The 21,569-nt window shown below is 41.4% G+C and overlaps 1 long non-coding RNA gene across 2 annotated transcripts; it reads left to right on the top strand.

Moving 5' to 3' along the window:
- The first annotated feature begins 400 nt into the window (after window positions 1-400).
- Window positions 401-21,221, top strand: LOC113918223. 2 transcript variants are annotated; one of them, XR_003518482.2, is made up of 4 exons: window positions 401-501; window positions 810-931; window positions 15,324-15,448; window positions 20,450-21,221. It is a non-coding gene; the product is annotated as an uncharacterized LOC113918223 (long non-coding RNA). The 2 variants fall into 2 exon arrangements; XR_003518483.1 differs by lacking the exon at window positions 15,324-15,448.
- The last annotated feature ends 348 nt before the right edge of the window (window positions 21,222-21,569 follow it).

Genomic DNA, 21,569 nt, shown 5'->3' with positions numbered 1-21,569 from the left:
AGAGAACCGGTGAAAGACATTCACAGGATGCGGGCTGTAGTAGTAGCTCTTGCAGGGAAGCAATGTTCCATGAGTATTTTATTGTGTATGGCATATAGGAAGGATTTATTTGTCCCGTGTAAATATCTGACTGTCTCTACTTCTGCCATCTCTTTAGATGAAATGCCACCAAACAAAACACCTTCTAAAATAGCTAGAAATAGATGCACAGACAGAGCATTGGTAATGACGCTGAAGTTTTGTGACTTTAAGATAAACATGGGTATATGAAACCAACGAATGTCTCTCTTCTTCATGGTGACTGGAAGGCTGGGAACGGAAGTGGAGTGAGGGCTTTGCCCCCCGTGAGGTCATAGGTGCAGCTCAACTTTACATTATGATGTAGATGCTTCTCTTTAAAGGGGAGAGCACAGTCCCAGGAATGAAGAGAGACATGCCAGTACTCAAATCCCAAGTCCATCCCTTATTAACTGTGTGACCTAAGGGACATTTCTTATCTTTGTGAGCTTTATTTTTCTCAGCTTTAAAAAAAGGATAATGAGACCTTATATTTGTTGTGAAGATTAAATAATAACAGTATGTTTTAAGTGTCTGGTACAGAGTTGGCACAAGTAAATGGCAATTATTAACATTATTGGTTCACTTTTCAGAGATACCTCCAATAATCATTGAGGGTTTATAAAGGTGTTTTAGTCAGTAGTAGCCATTTTCACTCCTTGAAAGGCCATTCATTCAACATGCTTTCTATTCTGTGTCAGGCTGAAATGGATGGTATAAAAATTAATAAATGAAGAATTTGTATCTTCCAGCAACCACGGTCTTCCTGGAGAGATGACACTTGCTTGGACTGGAGGAATCAGTTAGTGACATTTGGAGGAGAAGAGAGCACACTACACTTCAAGAACAGCATGAGCTGAACCAAAACACAGAGGTAAGATGCACCCCTGGTCTGTGTTGGGAATGACATGGAGTTTGGTATTGCTGCGATGTAAGTATATTAGGAAGGAAGTGGTCAGAGTTGTGGCTGAAGATACCAGCTGAAGCATGAAAGAGCTCCATGGTGGCAGGGAACTTGGCCATTGTCTGTGCATGGTGGGGATCCATTGGTGGTTTTACGTGGGGAATGATATGACCTAATTAAGATTTTAAAATATCACTCCAGCCAGTCTATGGAGAAGAGATTGAAGGAGAGGAAGGGTGAAAGAGAAGTTGGGGAGCTCAGTGAAGAGGCTCTAACAGTTATGGTATCTGCATTGAACAGAAACCAACTAAGGTACCTCATGAAACTTCAACTAAAGAACTAAAAGAGTGAGTGTGAACAGAGTTAAGGGAACCACCAAGACTGGGAAAGCATGCCAGAGCTACCAACAGTGGGAACCATTACCAACCCCTGGCATGAAGGGTCAAGGGAAGGGAATAGTGACAGATGGAGCCATGGAGAAAAAGCATTATGATAGGAGTTGTAGGAGTTGGGTTTCCGAGAAGTTGACCCCAGAGGAGGATTCATGTGCAAGTGATTTATGCAGGAAGTGCTTCTAGGAGGAACTAGTAAGGAAGCAGGGGAAGAAGCCATGCATAGGTACTATTTCATCAGAATCTGGTGGGAGGAAGGTGCTATACCATGAGTTAGGAGTCAGAAGGCCTGGTACCAGGTCTTCTGCCGCTTAAGTCACTCCAAGTCCCTGGCTTTTAGTTTGATCAACTGTGAAATGGGGAAAGTGCAACCTTACATAGCCATTGTGGGGATGAAATAGGAAGTATTGAGGGTTTTGTAAGGGGGTATGCCAGTGTAGGGTGCTATGACATAGAAAAGTCATAGATGTTTTAGCCTGAGTGATCTAGGGAATGTGAGTTCAGACCTGGGGCCACACATGGAGGCTGGTCTTAGGTCTTCTGGGCCTCATGTTTATGCTCTAGGCCTAATGTAAACAGTCTTTGAATTAGTTCCTGGACACTAATGGCTATCTTTTTATGACGAATAGAAAAGATCCTGCCAAATGAGTTTTTATTTTTTTATAATGATGGTTAATTTTGGATATTTTTATCTTTTAACGTGGATATAGCACCTCAATGATGGTATATAGGTACAAATTACTGTGACTATTATATTTTTAAAAGGCAAATTATCTGATATTGAGTCATTATCACCGTAGGGGCTCTGTTGACCAACAATACTGTTATCTTGCTATTGGAAATCTGATGGTATACCTCAAATGCATAGAACTGCTGCCCTCTAAAATGATTTTGAAATCTTATTATTGCCATAATCACTATTTTACATTTCCCTAAACTTTTCTATAAACATCTGGGTTATAGAATAGTTTCTCACTAACTGATAACATCCAAGATACTGTGAGACAGTTTGGCAAAACTTTTTGCTGAGGAAGGCCCTCTCATTATCTGGATGTTGAGGAGACAGGCAGCATAGCAAGGAAGGTGTCCTGTTGGGGCATCTGATTCCATTGTGATCCGCACAGGAGTTACTTCCTCCAATGACAGCAGGAAATACTGGTAACCTTGGCAACACTGGTGGCCCTTCCCAACCTTTTTAAATTGAAATCGCTGTTGCTAGGATACATCCTAAAGCAAAAAGAGGGGAAAAGAGGGGAGCAAGAGAATGAGAGAAATGCGAATGGGAGGGGGAGAGAGGATGAAAGGGAAGGAGAGAAAATAAGAAGGAGAATGAAAAAGGAGGGTAAAAGGAAAATAGCGAAGTGGTATTTGAAGGGTTGGCTTCTGGATGTGAAAGAGGCTGTTGAATTATTGCCAAAATTAGAGAAGATGGAGTGGGGGTAAAAGTAGAATGTTAGTTCCTGACTTACTGACAATCAATAATTCATACTTCATTTTGACTTTGACTTTTCTCAAGCAAGCTACTTATCCTTGATGTGGGTGTTTTCACACTGTCAGAAGGGAAATGTTTATCAGCTCTCTTGCCTTTACCCAGACCTCCATCAGCATTCTTCCTTCTGATGCCTCACTTGTCCACTAGCCTGAAAATGAAATATCTGCAGAGAATATCATTCTGTCAAAATGCAGTGAATGCTCCTCTCTCAGGAGGGCACAGGCAAAGTTTCTCTCGTGTCCAGAGGAAGCCATAATCCCACCATCCATGCATCTGCCCTCTCGCCTCTCGATCTCCTTTCTCCGGGTACAGCTTGGAGAGTGGGGGAAAACAAAGAGTTGCAGCAGCTGACAACCTCTGCGTTCAGGGGAAAGGTGGCACTTGCTCTGGGTGATTATAGCTTTTTGTAACAGGGGAGTCACATCATGCCAGACTTAAAAATGAGGAGAACTGGTCACTGAACGGTCCCTTCCTCTCTACTGTGGTGTGGAAAAGAGTCACCCTGGGAACATTCCCCCACTTCCAGAAAATGAGTAGGTTACCCAAGATAGAACCATAAAGTCAGTGGCTTGGAAATCTTGGGCATCTTGTTACAGGTGAAGGGATTTTGTACACTTTGTTCACCATGGCATCTTTAGCACCTAGACGAGCGCCAGGAACATGGCAGGTGCTCAATAAATGCCAATGAATGAATGAAAAGAAATCACTTGCCACAGTCCTCTCACTGTTGCCAATCTTAGTTTAGGGGATGCCCATCCCCTTTGACTGGGGTCAAAGCTGAGGAGAGAGAGTGAGATATTTTTTTCCCTAGAATTCCTAGCAATGAACTTTCACAGTCTTCCCCCTGGACATGAATGAGAAAGGAGGTAGTAGTGCCTGGTTCTGCCATAGTCATTTGTAAACATGGTAGCCTAAGACAAGAGCTAATCCTAAGGAAGCAGAGCCGAGAAGGGAGGACTCTGACTTTCTGCCCAGAGGACTGTTTCTAGTGTCTCCCAAAGCAGCATATTCTTCAGATGTCCCAGAGATCAGTGTTCTCCACACTGCACTGGGAGCCACAGGGGAACAGAGATGCAGAGGTGCCTTTTTCCCAGTGCAGTGGCCCACTTTGCCACCTGGGGACTGAATCAGCATTGCTTATGTTTTTCTGCTTTACCAAATTTCTAAAATCAAAAAACAAAACAAAGCAAAACAAAAACCAAACTCGTAACTCCCTTCCACGGGAGTAGTTCCCTTGGTCCCGAGCGTTTCAGATTTGGCTGAGAAACCTTCTTCCCTCTTTCACCTCATTACTCCCGCTCCATAGCTGCTCCCAAAATCTTTGGATTTTCTCACAGACTTCCTTTTTACAGGTAACTTCCACTAATGCAAATCAATAAAACAGACACCAAGAAGCTTCCCACCCAGTAATTTATGATAGTCCTTTAGACTACTTGAGTTTCAGATAGGGCTCAACCGGGACCACTACCATAAATAAAATAAAAGACATTCTAAAGGGCTCATCCATTGCCAATATTCTATGGTTTTGAATCTAATATATGATTTGTATCATCATTCTAGAATTTAAAACTCAGTACTTTCTTTGTCCCTATTATCTGCTAGGCATTGACCTGAACACTGGTTACGGCCATCATGGAACTTACAATCTAGTGGGCATGGGGGATAGATAGGCCATTAAAAAATGAACAAGATTTCAGGTCATGATATCTGTTACACAGAAGACAAAACAGGGTGATATGACAGTGCATCTAGGGTGTGAGGGATTGATCTTACCTAGGGTAGCCAGAAGGCCTCTTGGAGGAAGTGACAAGTGAACCAAGATCCAAATGATGAGAAATATTTGATCACATGAAGAGACAGGGGGAGGTTGTTCTAGACAGAGGAAGCCACAGTTGAAAACCCTGCAGGGGAAATGAGCTTGGAGGGTTGTGTTTTTCTTTTCTTTTCTTTTCTTTTTAAGATTTATTTATTTATTTGAGAGAGAGAGAGAGAGCATGCACAAGCGAGAGGGGCAGGGAGAGGGAGAGAGAATCTCAAGCAGACTCCATGCTGAGTGCAGAGTCCGACACGGGCCTTGATCTCATGGCCCTGAGATCATGACGGAAACCAAAAGTTGGACACTTAACCGACTATGCCACCCAGGTGCACTGAGCTTGGAGTTTTAAAGAGAATTAACAGAAAGATTAATATGGCTGAAGCAAGGGGAGAGAGAGGTTCTAGAAAGGACAAAGTCCCATAGGGTCTTGAAGACCTTGAGGAGGAGCTTGGAAGCCAGTGCAAAGCAAGGGAGCAGTATATGATTTTAAAACAATCATCCTGTTGCTTTGTAGAGAGCTGATTATATGGATGCAAGGATACAAGCGAAGTGACAGGCAGGAGCTAACGCAGCAGTATAGTTGAAAGGTGCTGGCAGCTTGGATTAAGGTGAGGCAGTGCAGTTAGGGAGACTGGATCCAGGCAGTGACAAAAGGAGGTAGAATCGAGGACAGCAACTAGGTCTGGGGCTGTGTGAGTGAGTGAATGGGGCTATTGTACTGAGGGAAGACAAGGCGTATAATATTTGGGGGGACTGAGAGTTTCATTTGGATCTAATACGTTTATGTAGGAAGTTGAATACATTAGGTTGTAATGCAGAGAAGGGGTCAGAACTAGAGGTGTAGACTGTGGATTAATTGGGCCGTAGATGGTATTTTAATTATGCAGCTGGATGAGATCACCTGGGAGAATGGAGATAGAGAAGTGCAGAGGGCCAAAGAACTCGCACATTTAGAGGAGACCAAGTAAGCAGAGGAGGAAGTGCCAGCAAATAGGAATCTAATAAAGAAAAGCCATAAAGTTGGAGGAGAACAAGAGAGGTTGGTATCAAAGAGTCAGAGAAGGGAGCTGTAACTGTATTGACTGTTGCCCAGAGGTCAGGTTAGATATGTAGGAGATGTAACCTCTGGATTTGAAAACATCAGTGCCCTTAGCAGGAAAGGTTTCAAAGCAGTGGTGGGTTGAAAATTAGACTGCACTGAGTTGAGAACTAAGAGGTAGCAATAAGGAGAGAGAGCAAGCAAGGGAAAAAAAGTTTGGTTGTACAAAGAAGAAAAGAAATGGTGTAGCATTTGGAAGGAGATTTGGATTCAAGACAAAGTTTCTTTCACTTACAAAGATCAGAGATATGAGAGCATTTTTGAACATGAAATGGAATGATCGCCCATGAGCCTTCCAATGCCTGGCCCAAATTCCAAGGGCCCGGATGTGCAAAGGTAGACGGATCCTCTCTGAGAACCTCTCAGAGGCCCGAAGATCCCAGTCTCGGTAGCGTGCCCCAGGAGGCGTGTCTGTTTTCATTGGTTATTGCCTCACTGTTACGACTCTGAGTTATTAAAAGGTCAATGCTGGATCCAGCTTTCCTCATCAAACTGCTAATGCAATATTAGTTTTAACGATCAAATCGAAGAAGAGAAAGCTTTCCTGGGTGGTTAATAACTAAGAAGACAGAAATTAAATTTGGCCTACTATTATTATTTAAAAATAAAATCAAATAGAAGAAGAAAAATGATGAGAAAAACAATCCCTACTGAAACAACCCTGTCCATTTTATGTTTCCATTCTGCACTATTTTGGGATAAAATTAGTTTATCCTTTTTGTTAAGGGATCTGGCAATTCCAGGTGCTTTTGGGAAATGAGGAGAGCAGTCTGAGCTGGGATTTGACACTGTCCCTGTAACAGAGTATACACTAAGTTTTAGTATTTTTTGAAGGTTAAAATAAAGCTTCTGACTTGCAAAGTTACCTCCTAGGAGAGAAATGGGAATTAACTTGGAGGCAGACTATCCTTTGTTCTGGAAAGAGCTATCCTTTATAGATTCCTAGTTTAGAAGAAACCCTTCAAAGAAAAGGATAAGTGTCTATACCAATAGTACCATTCTTATCCAGTTTTTTTTATTTGGATTGGCCATGTAAACATGTATTTATTTGTTCTAAGTGTCCCTGAGTGTTGGGTTAAGGTTGAGATGGGCACTGACCAGGCAGAATGGTGTTTTCCATAGTATGATCATTGGACCCCTCACATCAGCATCACTAGGGAGTTGGCTAAAAATGCATAGTCCTGGTTGCCACTGCAGACCTATTGGATTAAAATCTTTGTAGGTGGGTCCACAAATATGAATATTCAACAAACTCTCCAGATGATTCATATCAGTTGTGCACTCCTAAACGTTCAACTCTTGGTTTTGGGGGTAGGGTGGTGGGAGAAGCCCTGATTTATATTATTTACCAGTATCTCTTCCTCTACACCAAAAAGAGAGGTTAGAATAATTAATAATAATAATAATAATAATAATAATAATAATAAAACTCCGATGGAAATGGGAGTTTGGTGACTACTTTCTTTTCGTTTTTTGTCAAGGACTATTTTCACTACTCTGAGGTTCAGGCTCGCAGCTGACATTTATATTTAGCAAGCTCTGCTTTCACCTTGCCTCCTCTTTTCTCAGAAAACAGATAAATCTTTCTGTTTGATAGTTGCTGCCAGTCATGTCTCTCCTCCTCCCCTTCTCCCTCCAGCCAATCCTTCTCTTTTCAGTGCTTCTACCCCTTCCCCCACAGCACTATTTGGATGCCCACCCCTTATCATCTATGTTATATTTGTAGCTTTGTCTTGAACACGACAAAGCTGGGATTTCCAGGGCTGCTTCTGCACCCTCCCTCCCTGAAACATTTATGTAAAAAACAAAAAAACAAAAAAACAAAAAAACGGGGGGAGGCGGTTCTCAGAAGGCAGGAAACTAAAAAACTGACTGGACCCAGGAGAGGGAGGCTGCTGCCTTAGACCGGAAGCTCATCAGCTCATCTCTTTGCTCCAGAGAGAAGTCACTGGAAATTCTTCACACCCACCAGGGTGACACATACATTGCCTCCTTCAACCTGAGGCTGACCTCAGAGCCGAGGTGCAATCTTATCACCCACCTCATCACCCTGTCACCTGATAATGCATCCCTGTCACATTCTTCTCAATAAACCTTATAATATCTGCTCTTCTTAACACCTGGGGCCTAACCCCCAGGCAGTCATCTCAGAAAGATGACCCTGAAGTTCCTTTCATCTGTTACAGGATTAACATGATACATCAGTGTCCTTTTCTCTTCCCAGTGGGTTATGAGTTTGGTTGTTACAGAGCCCAGTGGCACAAGGAGTTTAAGGATCTGAATTGTTTATCCTGACTCATCCCGCGGTCAACTTCAACTGAAGAGCTAAACAGCTCAGCCTTCAGTTTTTCCAGCTATGAAAGACAAATAGTACATAATAAAGCTCCCTCCTACCATGCACACACACTTATTTCATAGGTATTTTTAAAGGATAAATAGCAATAGAAGTTTTATCAGTTCGGGATCAGTTCTTTGGTTGGCTTGCAAACAAAGCTGGAAATGGTTCGGTATGCCATGTAAAGGTTTCATGTTTTCAGAGAGCTCTATTGAAGTGCTTTGTATGAATTATCCCTCTCATTCTTCCTAACAACCCTGTGAGGGTTTTCTAGATGAGCAAACCAAGGTTCAGAGGACTTGAGGTAATAGGGAGAGAGCTGGCATGGAAACTCAGGTCACTCTTTTCCCTAATGACTCTCAACTCAGTGTCTCAGACATAAGTAACTCCATAGCAAGGTCTTTCTCTTGAACTCCAGACTGTATGTCCAAGTGCCCTTTGGACATCGCTATTCTTTGGAGGCTGCCACTGCAAGACAAAGGCTCTTCCTGATCTGGCAACTGCCTTCCCATCTGGCCTTCTTGTATACCTCTCTCCCTCTCTATGTTGAGCCCTACTGAACTACTTAACAGTTTGGCAAAAACACATGCTGTGATAAATCCTGTGGTCTCCCACATGTATCTTTCCTTTGGAATCAAGGCATACATTTTCATAACTACTAGAAGTGCTGGCTATTGCCCACTGATAGCTGAGAATTTCTAAAGAAATTGCCTTCTACCAAAAGGAGTTGCCATGAAAAAAGTTACACCTCTCTCCAGAAGCAGCCTGCATTTCATGACTGGTCAGTGCAGGGGGTATAAAGCCCAATACTCAAAATGGACAACTCTGAAGGCCATTCCAAGTCAGAGCTTCTCCCATAGGATTGGCTGAGTCTTTATTAGAACTGCCTTGCTGTTCAAACTTTTCCCTCTGCCTAACCCTGCTCCTCTTCCCCCTTCACAAGTTTTTTTTTTCTTCCTAAGAGCCCTCTGCATAAATCTGTATTCACATTTCTGCCGCACAGTCTGTTTCCTTGGAAGTCTGACCTAAAACAGCTCTTACCAGATTTGTCCCTACCAGATTTAAAATGGGATTTTTGAACTATATTATCCTTTGGCTAGCTGGAAATGAGAACCCCATTACTGGTGGCAGGTGGAATTTTGATAACTCCTGGAATGCTGGAACAGTGCAAAAGTTATATCATCAGTGGTAAACTGGGATGGAAACTGAAAGAGAATGTATTGGCAGGTGTACTGTCTCAGGAGATTGAGAGGTTCTAGGAGAGTAGTCAATATAGAGACTATGGAATCCCATGGCTTTGGCTGAATGCTATCAGACATTAGAGAAAGGCAATGAAGGACTGAGAGCGGTTAATCTCAAAGTTAGGGCAAAGCAAGAGAGCCAGAAGGCCTGAGGGTAGACAAGCTGAGGACCAGAGCTAGAATATGATTTTAAGTACAGCAGAGTTCCAGAGAAGATTAATTTGTCAACCTGGTAAATCTGCCTTACCAAGTTCATGGCCTTAATTGCAAAGGAGTGAGACTCTGAGATTTAAGATGGTGCATTATCTAGGTTTATGCCCTTGGAAATCTTGAATCCTCAGTTTCCCCTGCACCCAGAGAAGTACCCTATTCCTTCCTGAACAGGGAAGTTATCACTTCTTTTTGCTTGCAAGATAGCAAAATAACCTATACGCCCACACCTCCCCTCATTATCTCCACCTTCCCTCTTGGCCACCAGACCAATAACTGGGTTCAAGACACAATGTAACTGGCTGGGGAAGAGTTTGGTCTTTCTACTAGCAAAAGAAAGGAACTGTACACACAAAGAGCTGCAAGACCTGGTCAACATGTATCAATAGGACCAGGAGAGAAAGTATGGACTTGATCCTGAGGTTCTGGGTCAAGGTGGCGAGTGTGGGAGAATGAGGGTAAAACCTAAGTTTGGATAAGGGAGAATTTATATGGAACATTCTCCATTGGTGCAGGACTTAATACCCTGTCAAGGACCCAGGAGACATGCATGCAGCTAGAATGGCTCCTAGAAGCTTGGAAACAGCTTTGGTACACACTAACTAAATATACCAGACCTTCTCTGGTACATGATGAAAGAAGAGATCAAAAGGTTTAGAGAAGTGGATGTGCTGGAGTGGGTGTACTATGCAAAGCAGAAAATCCATCTGCTAACCAGCTTAAGGGTCCACTGAACACTCCATTTACCGGAGTGATAAAGGGTGCACTGATGAGAGGAGCACCAGCATAAATGAGGTACTCAGTGGTGACTGTTCTCTGTAGGCGAGGGCTGACGGTGGAAGATGCTGGCACAGGATTGGGAACCCTGAGAACAATAAAGAGGATGGCAAGATAATAGAGGCCAGGTGGTGGCACTTCACTATCAAAAGCAAGGTAGTCACAATGATCATCATAAATGGCCAGTCTGAGTAATAGCCAGGGAGGCCTGACCCACACAGGACCAAGGAGATGGTTAATAAAACACAGTGTACCACAGGCAGTTAACAAAGGATGCTATATGTATGCAATCAAAGGAGTCAGATTTAGATAATCAGGAGGTTGAGAACTTACTGTAATAAAAAGTCAAAATCTCTTGTTCAGTTTCTGGACACTGAGCCAGTTCTCTCAGGCCCAGATCCCACTGCTTAAAGGAGAAGTCAGGTCTCCAGGAGGGAGAGACCTTCAACCCTTTATTAAGCATATGTGATAATGATTCCCTTAGTACTTCCTCCAGGTACCTATGACTATTAGAATAATCATGCCCTGAGAAAAATGAGAATATTCAGTTATTTTGAGTAGGTTTGTAGACAGGGTCTAAGTTAATAGTGATATCCAGGGACCTAAAGGATCATTGTGGCATCAGTTAGAGTAGCAGCATATAGGAGCCAATTAACAAGTGGAAGCCTGGTCTAGTTCTATCTCACAGTGAGTTCACTAGGTCCATTGACTCACTACATAATTATTTCTCTGATTCCCAGATATAAAACTGGGACATACTTGGTAGTTGGAAGAATTGCTATATTGGTTCTTTGTCTTTGGACTGGCACATCCCTCTTTCAACCTGCCAAGATTACTTGCCTATCTGTGAGCAAACTAATTAATTCATGGGTGGCATCATGTCCCCTATTTGAATCATTGGTATGACTTCTACAAAAAAGCAGGTGGGTCTTCGAAGACGAGAGTGGACTTCTGCAAACTCCATCAAGTAGTAGCCCCCATTGCAACTGCTATGGCTGTATGTGGTATCTTTGCTCGAGCAGATTAACACAGCTTCAGATCCATAATATATAGCAATTAATCTGGCAATGGGATCTTTTCCATACCTTTTAGGAAGAAGGATCAGAAGCAGTTTGTGTTCGTGGGGACTGGACAGCCATATATAATGGTCTTGCCCCAGGCTATGCTAACTCTCTTGTCCTCTGGTATAATACAATCCAAAGGAACCTAGACCCTTTATTCTTCAGAAAATTATCAGTCCACTGTATCTGTGACATGCCACTTGGACTGCATGAAGAAGAAATAGCAAATACATTGGAGGCCTTGGTAAGACACATGCACTCCAAAGGATTGGAGATAAATCTAACGAAAATTCAGGGCTCTGACATGTATGTTTTTAGGAGTATAGTCATTGGGGACATGCCAGGATATTCCTTCCAAAGACAAGGAGAGATTAATGCATCTTGTATCTTCCATCCCTAAGAAAGAAGCACGACACTTTTAAGGTTTCTTTGGGTTCTGGGGATGGCATGTTTCATACTGGGAAATATTGTTTCAACCCATTCACCAAGTGGTGAGACACAGAAGGACTACTAGCTTTGATTAAGGCCCAGAGCAGGAAAGAATTCTGCAGCAAGTCTGGCACAGATGGTCCTGCAGAAATAATGGTAGTTATCTGTGATGGAAAAGATGCTGTTAGAGGTTTGTTGTCAGCCCCAGTTGATAAATTGCAAAATGGACTCCTAAGATTCTAGAACAAAGCCATGCCATCTGCAGTAAATAGCTAGAGACCAAATATCATTTACAAAATAACTCTTGCCATACACCTGGGAGCCAGTGGGGCTGACCCACTGACATAGGAGGAAAAGGACAAACCTGGTTCATTGGTGAATTGGCTTTGTATGTGGGTCCAAGCTGAAAATATAGCTCCATTTCAGGGATGCCCTGAAAGTCAGCAATATGGGGCAATCCTCCCACTGAGTACAGCTTCAGATGGACACAGCTGCTTCTCTACTTCTTTGGGGGGCAGGGAAAGAAAGAAAGAAATGGCTGGAAATAAGATAAATAGGAACTTATAGGAAGTGACCTGTTTGGTTACAGGATTGGAAGGAGAAAAATAAATCTGGGAAAAGGAGGTCTTGAAAAGAGGCATGTGCATCTGTCTATGGCAGTACAGACGAAGTTTGAATGTCTTTGCATTTCATGATAATCCCTAGTAAGAGCATTTACCAAGGAAGAGATACTAAGTAGCCAGGTAGACAAAATGACTCGGCCAGCTGATGTCATCCAGCTTCTGTTATTGGCCACTCCTGTGCTGGCATAATGGATGCATGAATGGACTTGGATTGTCACAAGGAATTGGCTCAATGGTATCAGTCCTCACTGACTAAGGCTGTTGAAGCTACTGCCATCGCTAATTGCTAATTGCTAATTCTCCAGCCTGCGAGCAACAGAGGCCAATGCTGAGTCTCTATGATAATCATCCCTAAGGACACCAACCAGCTACTTGGTGATTAGTTGATTACATTGGAATCTTTCTGTCCTGGAAATTAGTGATTCATTTCAACTGGGAAGGTGACATATTTTGGGATAGGTTCCCTTTCCTTCCTACAGGGCTTCTTCTAGCACCACCATAAGAAGGTTTACAAGAAAAGCAAACAAACAAAAAAGATTTACAGGAATATTTGATCTACCCATACTATATACTGTAGAGCACAGCCTCAGACCAAACAATGGTGTTGCAGCAGTGGGCGCATGACCACGGATCCACTGGGCCTATTACATTCTGCACTAATTGGAAGTTGTAGGTCTGAGAGATGACGGAATTGACTTTTGAAAGGGCAGCTGAGGTATTGGCTTGCAGATGATAGTCTATGAGGATGGGGCACCATGTTTCAGGATGCAGTAACAAAGACCCTTATATGGCTCTTTGTTTTATATGACTCCACTTATCAGTCCCGGTGACTCAGTTGAGGAATGTATTATTCTCAAGCATGTGTTTATGGCTCTGTGGGTCTATACGAAGTACTGGATCCTAAAGGAAGGATCTCTTATTCCCCCTTTAAGAGTCCTGTTAAACTTTAAGCTATGACTACTACATGGTAACCTAAATCTCCTCATGCTGAGTCTAGCAAGCAAGGACAGGAAGCACAATATTGGTAGGGATCATTGACTGATCATTAGGAGGAGGTAAGGCTACTACTACACAGTAGGGTCCAGAAAGAATAAATCTTGACTTTAATCAAGAAATGGACAAGTACAGAGGTGCCTGGGTGGCTCAGTTGGTTAAGCATCTGCCTTCAGCTCACGTCATGATCCCAGGGTCCTGGGATCTAGCCCCACTCAGGCTCCCTGCTCAGCGGGGAGTTTGCTTCTCCCTCTCCCTCTGCCCCTCCCCCCACTTGTGCTTGCTCTCTCTCTCTCTCTCAAATAAATAAATAAAGATTTCTTTAAAAAAAGAAAGAAATGGACAAGTGCAGCAGCTGTAGTATGGCATGGTTACCAGGAGCCCAGGAACTCAGTGGTGACTCTCTAAATCATCCTACTAGGTAAGCCACCTAGACCATGAGAAGTACCAGACTAGGGTGAAAAGAATCTAGAATGAATCATAGAGGAAGGAGACGATGAGTGTCAATTTCAATTTTAAGACCAACCTTGTTGGGAAAGGCTGACTTTCACCTTACTCACTTTCCTCTTGTAAATTTCTCCAACAAGAGAGACTACCCAGACATTTGAAGGAGCTCTTTTCAGATGGAATGACTTACTATATGAATCAGGTGACTCTAAGTGGTGCAAACGTGGCCCATATTGGATGCTATGATGTAACATCTAGATCCCTTCTTCAGAAGGAATGTATTCATCCCACAGTTGTTGCGGATAGGCTATAGCTGATACGCTCTTCTGGAAATTGTCCTTGGTTGAAGGGAGATGCCTTGTCCAAGGCCACACACCCCTCCCAGGGGCAGTCTAATTGAATCACTTGATGATGCAGAGGTGCAGGGTTTCAGCCTTCTTGTCATGGTGCAAATAAGTCTTAAGGGCTATCCCAGCTCCAAACCTCCCATAAGTCTGAGCTCCCATAGATCTCTGTCAGTTTTTCTTTTTACCCAATCCTCTACTCTCATTCTTTTATTGGTGGTATTCTAGAAAGTACTCCCTTATAAATAACCCTCATGCAAATATATACCTCAGAATCTGTTTTCTAAGCAACTGGACCTGAGGTAAGTGCTCTTACTGCTTTCAGGCTTTTCAACATGCTAATACCTCAGCTTGAAGTGCCCTTGCCTATCTTCAGCTTTACCTAAGCCAGTGATTTGCAACTCTTCTTTCCCATTAAAGTTATTTAATTGCTTTAAAAAATAACAATTCTGAGGACCTATCCCCAGAGTAATGAAATCAGAATCTCTGGGTATGGAGCCCTAACATCTATATTTTCCAAAGGCTCCCTTGATGTTTCTAATGCATAATGATGGTTTAAAACTACCGATCTTACCAATGCTTGCTTATCTTTTGGATATCCACTAGCTATCCCTTCTTCTGAAAAGTTCTCCATGATCTGATTCCTTAAGGTCCCGACACTTACTACCCCCCGGGCTTGCCTCTGATTGGGGACTTACCACACTCTATAATTACCCGCTTACTGATCATTTTTGTCCACCTGACTATGAACTCCTTGAGAGAGAGATTATATCTTAATCATTGCAGTAACCCCAATGAATAGCCCTGTGTCTGGCACATACTTCTTTCCCTCTACATATATGTTAAGTAAGTCAGATGTAGATTTGGGAGTCACTGGCTTTCAGATAGTAACAAAAGCTCGGAATGAGGATGGGATTACTATGAAAGGGTGTACAAATGTCAATCTTTTTTACATATGAGAAATCCTTTTTAACATTAAAGTTTTAATTACAACAGAAAATCCAACATACATTTGAAACAATTAAAATACATATGTAGGGAAACAGTACATTTATTTTTCAGATAGACACATTTGGTTTCAAGGGCTTCTTTTGATTATACAGAAGTCTGCTCAAGAATTTCTCTAGAAGGAGAGTAGGAACGAGGACAGAACCTTTAGAACATTGATGCGTAAGAGTAAATGGAAAAAGAAGTGGTTGCCAAGGACAGAGCGAAGGATGGGCCAGAGGTAAGTAAAGACCATTAAAAATTTTGCAGAAGCAAGGGAGGAGGGAATGTTAAGCTGTTAATGTCCAGAAAGGTTGGATAACAATCAGTTTTGTCTATGAATTTCACCTTTTAACTTTCTTTCTTCCCTTACCCCAACCACAGCCTTTTTGAGAAGAATGGGTTGCCAACACCCTATGTTATAACCTTTACCCTTAAATATACAACTCTGCATATTGGGACAATCATTTAGAAGACATAAGGGTGGGAAGTTAACAGTAGAAGCAAAGCTGAAAGAAACTACATAGTGGGCCATAAGGTAGAACCTGGCAATAAAAACATAGGCCATGAGTAATTCAAAGACAAATCCATAGACCAGATGAATAAGCAAGTAATTTTACTTCTCTAAGTTTTAATTTTCTCTGGGAAAAAATTAGCAATTTGGATTTGATTGATTTTTTTACATTTGACCAGAATTTATTTATTCATTCATGTGCCCATAATGCACTGTGCTAGACACACTCGTTCATTTCATCAGCAAATCCTGTTAGTTCTGCCTTCAAAATATATTGAGAATCCTACTACTGCTTTGTGTACTGTGGCGATCTTGCCCCAAGTCACTATCTTCTCTTTTCTGGATTATTGTAATCACATCTTTAATTGGTTTTCCTTTTCTGCCTCTCACCTAATCCCCACTACAATTTAACCTCCATATAGCACCTAATGTAATTCTTCAAAAATCATGACAGATCATATTATTCCTCTGATTAAATCCTCCAAACAGTTCCTTCATCAGTCAAAGTGAAAGCCCAAGTCTCTTTTAGTTGCATTCCTACCTGATCAGGGCCCACTACCACACTCTTGTCACCCAACGGTTTACCCTCCTTTACTCTATTCTAGTATCATAAGCCTCCTAACTTTTGCTCCAACACCCAGAAATTATTCCCACTGCAGGGCCTTTGCACATACTGTTCTCACTGGCCAGAAGGAGAAATCTGCTTTGTTGGCTTCCTCCCTTCCTACGGGAGTCAGCTTAATTGTCACCATTTCATAGTGGTGTTTCTCGGTTACCGCTTAATAAATATCATCGATCCTCTTGCAATGTCATAATGCTCCATCTCCTTTCCCTGGGTTATTCTGTGCATCTATCACTTGGTCAGCTTCCTTTACTGCAGTGCCTAGAACAGTGCCTGAGATGTGGCTGGCATTCAAAAAAAAAGTTTTTGTTGAACAAATGAAGTGAAAAAAGATGTCTACTTGGGAGAGTCGGAAAAAACTCAGAATTCTGTCTGAGCACTTTACAGTGCTTTTGTGTTGAGAAAAATCCTCTCTATATCAAATCTGGCAGGGAATTCTCTCTGCTTTTTTTCTTTTTTGAATGGTTTTGTGATGTCATTTCTCCCATGACCATTCATCGAATAGGTGTTTCTATGGTTACAGTGTTATTTCTAGTTAGAATCCTGCTGAGGAGAAACCTGAATTTGGTATCCAGTAAGTCAAGATTCCCATGACACACTATTAAGATAAAGATGGATTTTCACAAATCAGCTCCCTGTGTCATTCACCAAATTATTGGAAAGGTGGAGTAGAAGATATATTTAGGGGTTAACTCTGGAGTCCTGAAAAACAGCATTGTAGGAAATAGACAAAATGAGATACCAGTACGTCTGCTCATTAGTGAGGGTCACAATGAAATCAATCCAGTTTTACCTTGCTTCCCACTACTGGAGCCCTGGTGTACCTGTTGTCATTATGCCCTCATCTTTATACCCTGTCAAGCTGTGGATTCCGTAGGCTGCTTATCCTTTCTGTTCTATTCTGGGGATAGGAATAAAAATACAGATGGGTATACCTCTAGAGCCTAATTTGTGGGTTTACCCTAGAAAACAAATGAAGTATGGCTAATGTTGACATTCAGTGAGTAAATGGGGAGCTGGCTGTGTTAGAACATCACAGAGGCACTAACCACACAATTTAGACACATGCCTTAGCTCCCCAAGCTCAGTTTCTGCATAGCCAGCATAGAGAACCATGGAGAAGATAAAAAATTGTATTTTCAGCTTTGTCTCATTTTTTTCTTTTTGGTGCCCCTTCTATCCTGGCTGCTCTTCTTCCCACCCATCTCCAATCTAGCTCCTATTACTCATAAACTGCCTAGGGATGATACAGTTTTGTTGTTAATGAATTACAAAAATGTGAAAACATTTCTGTAGCTATACAAATATCTTCATGAGATCTTTAAGGAACATTGCAAAATGCAAATTAAGTTGCATATGTATGACCCAAATAAAACGACTTTCGTGTCCAACCCCAGCGTTATAAGGAGCTCGAAGCCAGTATCAATGTAATCACTGAAAAGCAGTTTATGTTTTTGTTGAAATGTCTCCAAAATGTGGCAAGAGAATTTGTATCTTAAATCCTAGTACAATGTATTCTCACCCTGTGCCTTGCTGGGGCTCTGTTCGCTAGTTTCCTCTCCATAGGCTATCTAGCTCTGCTTGCTCAAGCCTGTTCCCTCAGCATGTTTAAAAATAAACAAAACAACAACAACAAAACTTTGTTCAGGACTTATCATGTCTCCCAGAGTTCATACAATCTTTGAAAGAACTAAGCTTTCATTCATTTATTCATTCAATAGGCATTTACTGAGCACATACTATGTACTGTGTACTGTGTACTATGTACACAGTACATGTACTATGTACACACTATGTACACACTATGTACCAAGAACTGACCTCCATGTTTAAGAAAATCGATATATAATGTGTGCACTCTGGAGCAGGGTCAGGAGATATAATCAGCATATTGTCAAGCAAGAGGTGACAAATTCTGTGAATCAAATAAATGAATAAAATCATAAGAGTCTCTGATTCTTCTGGATAACTCAATTCCTTATTCCCTTGGTGAATAGCCTCATTGATTCTCTATCATTAAAGTTTTCTCTCCACTAATCCTTCCAAATTGAAAAGAATTCAAGGCACCACTCTAACTCAGGTTTTAAGATCCACCTTTTTGCAGATGTGTTTTATGACTAAATTGCTCTGTCTGTCTGACATAGGTCATTAGCTTCTTGACTAAGATCTATGCCTTTTTCTAAGTCTATCCCTGCACTAAGTAGCTGCTATTTCACAAATAATAAATAAAAAATGGTGATGACTCTGAGTGTTTGTGATCTACTCACTGGCTTCTAAAACACATCTTTCATTTCTTCTGCTGGGAAATATGGTAAATGCTTCTCAGAGTAATTGAAAAAGTTAGTTTAGCTGTTCATACCAACATTTTAAAAGGGCGGAGTGAGAGTAGATAGAATCAATGATTAGGTGAACTGATTTCCTGGGACCATAGAGTTTGAGTATAAAGAAATATGACACCTTATCTGGGCCCAAGAAGGGTACAGCTGTTTGGATTCTTATTTAATCAATTATAGAAGAAAGAGAAATTTTGCTTAATAAAATGAACTGAGTCATACATAGCTGGCTGTGGGGCACATCCCTTTCAGAAATGTGACTTGGGAGCTACATTTGCAATTACTTTCAGCCAAAATGACCTCAGACTCCTGAGTCCTCCATAGGATTTCATCTAATGTAATTTCCTGACTTTGAAATGAGAATTCTTAAAACGCTACGGGTTTCATAGCAAAAAGGCACATGTGGCTTAGAAGTTCCAATGGGGAGAACTGCACCAGAGTCACACAAGCCTGAGGATACACCTGCCCTGCTGCTCAATTTCCTTTGACTTCATGTTGGCCTCGAAGTTACCGTTTTAGGGTTTTCACTCTTGCTCAGACTCCCTTCACACAAGGCTTGCCATGTATGTCTGTAGTAGCCATGGCTATTAGAATGCTAATATGTACTCAGAAAGCCAAAAGTTTGGATTAACAGATACAAATTTTTAGTTATTATGAAAAATTGAGACAAATACATAGTTGCTGTTTGGCATCAGATAATCAAGTATTTAACTTTCTCTCATCAGTCTTAGTCAGTGAACCTCATCACAGTTGAACAGTGCACATCAGGACTCATCCTTTATCTGTTTTTAGTTCTGTTGTTGAATATTTGACTGTACTTATCTAAACTCTGTAGACTTAAACAGGTTTATATCCATACATTAGTTTTGATACTTTGATCAAATAGATAAACAGATAAATAGACTTTTAAAATAATCTTATATTTTCTAATTTAAATCATCAAGTAACATTAGGTTTAATATAATACAATGTTGATTATGAAGGTTATAAAGCTATAACACTATTATGCATACTTTTAATTTATGTAATTTGTATAAATTTGGATGTAAGTTTGTCAGTAACGATGACACGGATATGCATATAGATATGACAAGAAGGCATTTAGACTGCTGCCAATTCCAAGTTTGTAACATAACTTTTGAAACTGACCAGGAGAGCACACTGCAGACCTACATATTCCTGAGGGTTCACTTTCCACTCTGATAACACCAGCTGTATGGAACCCTTAAGAGTCACAGGTTATGCTAGAAAGAGCAAATGTCTGAAAGAGCAGTTCTCTGTGAAGTGAGGTGTGCTCCAAGCTTGTGATTGTTGATGCTTTCATAGAGTGTTGTGTCACTCTGCTAGATTACCATGGGCTAGTATATTTTGGGTCGCAAAGGTTGTTCTGGGGATGCTGAAATGTTCTCTACGTGTGGTTTATGGGCGATGGAAGATTCTCATTGGAATAGCACATCTGTCCCTAGCTGAAAAGAAAAACATGACAACCTCTCAGGTTGGAACAGCCACCAGGTTAACAGTGAGAAGAATTCAGTTTATAGCTGCCATTTCAAGAGAAGCAGTTCATCAGCTAGATGAGAAGGCTGAGGGCTTTATGATCACAGTGACATTAGAAAAATCAGTCCCAAACGACAGACTGTTTTCTCTGTTTTCAGTTATACATCTGTACAGTCTGTATTAGTGACAGGTGGTTGAATTTATTTTGTTTAAACTTGACCTAGTCTGTTAAAATCTGAGTGAAAGTGGTCTCTAACAATGGTTAATTCTTTACAGGGGAAGTTGGGTCAAGCACTCAAAAAGATGCATCACTGAAACCATCTCTACTGTTTAGATCTTCTAATAATTGCCAAATTTAAAAAAAGGGCAAAGTGATTTTACCTGCTAAATTTACTCTCTTTGTTCTCTGGTCTTGCAATAAGCCAGGAAAAAAAAAGCCAAACAACAACAACAACAACAACAACAACAAAACACACACACACACCAAGAATGTAATATGGACCACAATTTCATAATGTATTAAATGTATGCAGTTTATTACTTCCAAGGACCTGTACTTTTGTTACAGTGTTCTTAGTATTACATGCAGGTGACCCTATTAAATAGTGCTGCACCTGCCAGCATTCTTTACAACCCAGCCATCGCCATGGCCTCCAGACCTTCTCCCGATTCCCAGGACACCTGAGACATCATTAATTCCTCTTACAAACTCCCAGAAAGTTCATGGGTTTATTCACTCAAGAGATACTTATCAAGACACTGGGCATACAGCATACTGAACAAAGCCTATCATCCCCTGCCCTCCTGGTGCATTCATTCTACTGGGAATTTGTGTGAAATCAGACTCCACGAACTTCCCAGGATAGACTGGAACCTGCAGACCTAAACAGGATTCCTCACAGACTTCAATAATCTCCAAAACAGCTGCTCCAAGTTTCAACACAGATCCTAATTTCTTGGAGTTTGGGGGACTCTGGAATGGACCAGAGATGTGGAACCTTCTCTTACAATGGGACTAGCAGAAATAAAGTCATGATAATAAAGCCTTCCGCTCTCTTTCACTGTTCTCGGGTTGTTTTAGTGAAGTGGACCCTGAGGAAAATGTGCAGTTGTCCATACAAACCCAAATAAAAAGCATCAAAAAAGCAAAAAGATCAAAACAAATGTTGTTACATATATTTCTCATTGCAGTGCTAGGGTGTAGTAAAAGAGTATTGCATAGACTTTGTTTTTGATGTCTAAGATCTTAGGAACTATTAGTATGGCTGACAGCACAGGCTGATTTGACTCCAGGTTGTGAGACTTGGAAAACTGTAAAGAGATTTGGGTGTGAAATGAAGTGACTTACACAATTCCTATGTGCAGTATTTGTCCCTGCGCAGATCAGTCGACCTCA

Source organism: Zalophus californianus, chromosome 1 (assembly GCF_009762305.2).
Source record: "Zalophus californianus isolate mZalCal1 chromosome 1, mZalCal1.pri.v2, whole genome shotgun sequence".
NCBI lineage: Eukaryota > Metazoa > Chordata > Mammalia > Carnivora > Otariidae > Zalophus > Zalophus californianus.
The sequence above is the reverse complement of the archived record's forward strand: the minus strand, read 5'-3'. Positions and strand labels throughout refer to the sequence as shown.